Source organism: Tenrec ecaudatus, assembly GCF_050624435.1.
Source record: "Tenrec ecaudatus isolate mTenEca1 chromosome 2 unlocalized genomic scaffold, mTenEca1.hap1 SUPER_2_unloc_2, whole genome shotgun sequence".
NCBI lineage: Eukaryota > Metazoa > Chordata > Mammalia > Afrosoricida > Tenrecidae > Tenrec > Tenrec ecaudatus.
The window spans coordinates 1,794,300-1,800,777 of NW_027457578.1; the positions used below are offsets into that span (position 1 = coordinate 1,794,300).

Consider the following 6,478-nt stretch of genomic DNA (forward strand, 5'->3'; position numbering starts at 1 on the left):
ACAGTCCATTGTTTATACACGATACCACCAGGGATGTGCAGTAGGTGAGAAAACAAATTATTTCTTGGCTTATCTGACAGCATCTTTAATTCCTAAGAAAATCCAGAGATTTATGTGCAACAAAACCATGGAGTAAATATGTCTAGTTGGTGTTGATAACTATTAAAATGCCTAGTTTAGAATAAAAATCAAAATAATACAAAGCTACTAACTAAGATCCAACTAAATGTTTCCACAGAAATGCAGTTTAATTGTAAAGACACAGGTTAAAGCTAATTGATGGAATAACCACAACCACCACAAACACCACACACACATGCAACCCAATTAAAACTGGGAAAAGGTATAATAAATAACTTAATAAAGTACATGAGCAAACACTCCAACAAAGGATATTTCAATAGTTGACAGACACATATAAAGATTATCAATGTTATTAGCCATCAGATAAATGCAAATCAAAAGCAACCAGGGATAAGCATTTCACTCCCACCAGGAACAGTTAGGATGAAAATAAACTTTAAAATGGAAAAGAACAAAGGTTTGAAGGGATTTGGAAAAATTAGAATTCTCACCGACTGTTTGTGGGAATGCAAAATCTATCAAACAGTCTGGAAATTCCTCCAACTACTAGAGAAAATGTTGTCATAAAATAAAAACAAATAACCCTCCACCCCCAACCAAACCCACTGCCATGGCTTCAATTAACTCATAGTGACCCATTAACACAGAGTAGACATGCCCCTTTAGGTTTGGGGGAATGTAAATATTTATGGGAGAAGACAGCTTAATCTTTCTTTGACCCTACTCATAACCTGCTATGCCACCCAGAAATTCTACTTCTCAGTATATACAGGAGCTCTAACCACTTAATTGGTTTTATTGTAAGGTATTAACCAAAGGTCAGCATTTTGAACTCACCAGCACTTCATAGCTGAAATTTTCTGCTCCCATAAAAATTTGGTGCTTTACAAACCCTGGGGAGTGTGGGGGGAGGTCAGATGCTTATAGACATCTTCCCTGAAGGCAGTCCCTGCCAGACTGCTGTCTCCCCACACCACAGGGGTGGGCCTGCTCCCTGCTGCTGGAGACAACAGATTACTTCTCACTGAAGCTTGGGACCATTAGCTTGGTTCCTGTAGGTGGGGTTTACACCCTACTGTTTATGGTTCCTATGAAGGTCCAGAAAACAGGTCAAGGTTAGGTTGCCATCCTAAATCTAGGATCTGCCCATCTTGTCACATGTATACCCCCAATCCCTCCTCTTCCTATTGCGTGTAGTTCCCTAGACCACCCCCTCTCATTACTGTATTACCTATAGCACAGCCCCTTCCTGTGACGTACGTCCTTACCTGTAATTAGGGGGCTTGCAGGTCTCCAGAGAATATAAAACCCTGGGCAAGCATTAAAGAGCTCTCTCTCTCTCCACGTGGACCACCAAGGGGGGCTGAGGTGAGCATGCTACTATGAATTGTTTCTGACTCCATTTATTTCAATATTTCTCTTCTATCTCTCATGCTCTCTGTAACTTTGCTATAATCTTGACTTATTATTGATGTACAATTGCACCTACTGGACCAGTAATGATGTGTTAGGGGCTGGCTTCCCCTGTCAGGAGAGCAATTCTACTCTCTCCTACAGGTTCACTATGAGTTAAAATTGATACAATGGAGTGAGTTTGTTTTTTTTGATAGGTATATTGGAGTGAGAAAAACACATGCATATACACACCTATGTTTATTGCCATACTATTCATATCAGCAAAAATATAAAAATTATCTAAGTGTCCATCATTAGATGAATGGATAAATAATGTGTAGTACATATATCAATAAAACGCTACTCAGAGATAAAGAAAAATATCTTTCTAAAACATCTTGCAACATGGATGAACCTTGTGTGGAGCAAAATAAGTCAATCACCAAAAGGAAGTATTATACATTTTCACTTTTAAGAAATAACATGAAAAGATAAACATAAAAACTAATATTTATTAGTGACTTCTAGGGATTGGGGCAGATTGGAGAAATGAGTTTCTCTTTAGATTATACATACTGGTGTGTTTGGTGATGGTAGCAACACCAAGTGAATGTGATATGCGCACAACTTAACAAAAGTAAACAATTTTACCAAGATGTACATAAGAAAAAAGGATCTTTTGGCAATCACTGTAGCACATATAATTTGGCAACAGTAACAACAACCAGAAGATATATATATACTTTTATAAACATTTCATAGGTTTTCTAATGCTATAAATCTTTAGAGAAGTAGAAAGTTTCATCTTTCTCTTATGAAGTGGCTAGTGGATTTGAAGCGTTGATTTTGTTGTTAGCAGCCCAATATTTAACCCTCTACTCCCCCAGGGTTACTTGTGTATATTCATATGCCAGAATGTGTGTGAATATGTGTATGCATATATTTGCATTATACCTCTCGAGATTGGTTTTCTAAGTTTAAAAACAGGTTCAAATGCTTTGGTTAATCGACATAACAATTAGCTTAGTTTATTGAATAGAGTCTGGGATCTTAACAACTTGTGAAAAGCTATTTCGAAGAAAACAATCAGTCTTTACTTATATGAAGCAAAAAAAAAACGGAAAGAAAGAAAAAAAACAGAAAGAAAAATTAGTTTAGCACTGAAGCTACGGTTCAGGGAGAGGGGCATGTCTGAGCAGAGCACACAGGAGCAAGCAAAGAAGGAAGGAAAATGGAACATATTCTGGCCCACCAAACCACAAAGATGATATTCCTGCTCTGAACAGTCAATGTACAGAGAGAACCATAGGGCTAGCCCCACTATGAGACACAATATCCCTCACTGACCCTGAGCGCTAAGGGGCACAAGACTGGAGACACAATGCAGGAAGTGAGCCCAATCTGACCCCACCACACCAGGGAGAAACATGAAGGGCCTGCAGAGCAGTAAGGGGAGCAAAGCATTTAAGTCCCCGGGGAATACCAGAAATAGACTTTGGGGCCAGAGCATGGCACCCCATCAAAACTCAACCGGAAAACCCTCATAAAAACCAACAAATCAGACCTGGAACTATTTATAGGGTTTTCTTTTTTGTTGTTTGTTTGCTTGAGGGTTTTTTGTTTTGTTTTGTTTTGCTTTTTGCTGTTTGTTTTATTTTGGTTTTGTGCTTATTGTTGTTTTTGCATGTCTGTCTAGACGGATAAGATAGGCAGAATAAACAATCTGGTGGTGAAATGAACAGGAACAACTGTTTCAGGAGAGGGGACATAGAAGAGGGGGAGGTGGAAAAAGGAAGGGGTGTGTCAACAATCCTAAGGGCAAAGGAACAAGTGATGTAAAATACACAGGGAGGAGGATGTAGGATGCCTGGTGGGGCTTGATCAAGAGCAATGTAGCTGAGAGGAATTACTGAAACCTGAAACCTGAAACATGATAGTGGGATGAGAGAAAAGTAAAAGGAAATAGAGGAAAAAACTAGGAGTCAAAGGATATTTCTAAAGGTCTAAATAGAGGCATGTATATATGTAAATATATTTATATACAATGATAGGGAAATAGATCTATGTATATATATTTAAATGTTAAGTATTAAGGTAGTAGATGGATATTGGGCCTCTACACAAGTACTCCCTCAATGCAAGAACACTTTGTAATGCTCACCTTCCCAACAAGATGGCTAAAGACACAATGGGTGCATAAGCAAATGTGGTGAAGAAAGCTGATGGTGTCTGACTATCAAAAGATAAAGCATCTGGGGTCTTAAAGGCTTGAAGATAAGTGGACACCTAATTGAGAAGCAACAAAACCTACATATAAAAAGTACACCCATCTCTGTGATCATGAGGTGTCGATGGGATCAGGGATCAGGCATCGAAGACCCAGAACAAAAAATTATATCAATATGAATGAGGCGGTGTGCAGAGTGGAGACCAAAAACCCATCTGTAGACAATTGGACATCCCCTCTCAGAAGGGTCACAAGGAAGAGACGAGCCAGTCATAATGCAGTATGGCATTGATGAAACATACAATTTTCCTCTAGTTCTTTAATGCTTCCTTCCCCCTCACTATCATGACCCCAATTCTACCTTACAAGTCGGCTAAACCAGAGCATGTACACTGCTACGGATAAGAGCTCACAACACAGGGAATCTGGGACAGATAACCCTCTTAGGACCAATAATGAGAGCAGTGACACCTGAAAAGGAAGGGGAAGTTGGGAGGAGAAATATGGAACCAATCACTATGATCAACATATAACCCACTCCAAGGGGGACAGACAACATAAAAGTGGATGAAGGAAGACAGCACTTGGTGTAGGTGACCAGATTTTAACATTGGTAAAGCGGGACACCAGCGGGACACCATTGATAAAACTCATATCCTGGTGAAATAGCCACATGGCAGCTGAAAACCATATAACCTAGCTTGTGCATTCTTTTCCAAAATCAGGACTTATTAAAAATGCCGCGGGATGCGGAAACAATTGTTAAAAATCGGGACTGTCCCGCCAAAAGCAGGACGTCTGATTACGAGTGAAAAGAAAATGTTTTGAAAATGATGATGGCAACATATGTACAAATGTTCTTGACATAATATATCTATGCATTATGACAAGAGCTGTAAGAGTCCCCAATATAATGATTTAAAAAAAAGATTATGAGTGTACACACACCACAGTCCTATTCTGCCCACTTACCAACTGTTCTCATTAATTTCACATAGTTGGATACTGATAAAATAGAAAAAAAATTTATGAAACACAATGGCAAATTCCTTTTTAAAAATCCACATATAACCAGTTTTAGAAACACATATAGTAAAATCAGAATGGTACAAAAAAGATCAGCACAGACCCTGCCCAAAGATTACACTCAAATTGGTGAAGATTTTCGCATTTTTTGCTTCAGTAAAATATCAAAAGCTTCATTAAAAATCCATACTTAAAAGTCAGTTGAGACTACTACACTAAGATAATTTTAAATTGTCAAGTAAAATCAACCCACTTTAACCTAAGTAATAGCTTGGCTCAAATAAACAAAAAAAAAAAGGAAATCATTTGTATGTACTAGGCTTCTTTAAAAAATCACTTATATAAGGTCAAATGGTCAATAATTATTGTTTAGAAAAGATGAGAAGACATGGGGAAATGGAAAGTAGATTAATGAAAATGGGACAACCTGAACAGAAATGAATGCTATTGCATTGTGAAGAATGTAACTAATGTCAATTGACAACTTGTGTAGACATTATGGAAAGAGAATCTAAACTGCATCTAAGCCTTCACTGAAAATGCAATGAAATATCCTTTAAAAAATAAAATAGGTAAATAAATTTTTATTTCTAATTTTTATTACATTTCAGGTAATCAATTTCGTATGGGCAAAAGTATAAACAGTTCTCCAAAGAGGATGTGTGTAGCTAATAATCACATGAAAAGATGTTCACATCATGAATTTTGAAAATGCAAGTCAAATCACAGTAAGATACTATTTCATCCCAATTTGGATGATTATATAGGAACCCTGGTTGTACTGAGGGTTGACCGTAAGCCAGCTCTTGTATATTTCATGTCAAATTGGCATGTGAGGCCTAATAATTGCCAATGATGTGACCTAACAGAAGATTAGGTTGGTTGGTGTGAAATCCTTTTGTCCAGATGCAAATTAAAGGAAGTTTCCTTGGGGGTTAGCCTACTTCCTATAAAATGGGAATGCTTGCTTTTTATTGCTGAGTCTGGATTCTGTTATCTGATATGTCAAATGCTGGTTCTGTGGACTTGAGCCAATGACCTATCATATGCTTGCTGATCCTATTTAGTGGCCTGACATTTGACCTGTCAAACTTGGATTAATTCACGTATCCAGTAACAAATCTATTCTGTGATCTTCTTGCCTATTTTGGTTTCATCAGATACTAAAGCTACAGGAGACAGGTGAAATGTCAAGTCTAACATGTGACCCATGGACTTGGAACCAAACTGGACTCTCCACTTTTACAATTACATTAGTTCTATTTTCACATACACTTCTCTGTGTTCCTGTGTGTGCTCATGCACATATGTCACTGATTTTCCTTCTCTCCAGAAGTCAGCCTAACATAGCTGCTAACATCAAGGTGGACAGTTCAAACCAAGTAACCATTTTACAGGGGTAAAATTAGGTGCTCTACTACTATGAAGATGTATTGTCTCAGAAAACCTACATACCGGGTCACTATGAGTCTGAATCAACTCAACAACATTGTTTTGAAATTGATTATAGGAGCCCTAGTTACCCAGTGTGGTATTTATATAATCATTTGTGAATTTGAGGATAAGAATGAAGGGGTGGAATCTAGTCGGTCAATTGGGTCATAGCCAATGAAGCCTCTCTGTGGGCATAGCCTTCTCCTGAGAATTTTGGGAAATCTGGTATCTCCTCCTTGGAGTCCCTGGGAAACATTGCTGCTGACAAGACACATGGAACTACACTAGTTTCCTGAGCTGAAGAAGCCACAT

General features: G+C 38.1%; 1 pseudogene; it reads left to right on the top strand.

Annotated features, from left to right (window-relative positions):
- The first annotated feature begins 4,780 nt into the window (after positions 1–4,780).
- LOC142435856 (U6 spliceosomal RNA) lies at positions 4,781–4,881 on the top strand (annotated as a pseudogene).
- The last annotated feature ends 1,597 nt before the right edge of the window (positions 4,882–6,478 follow it).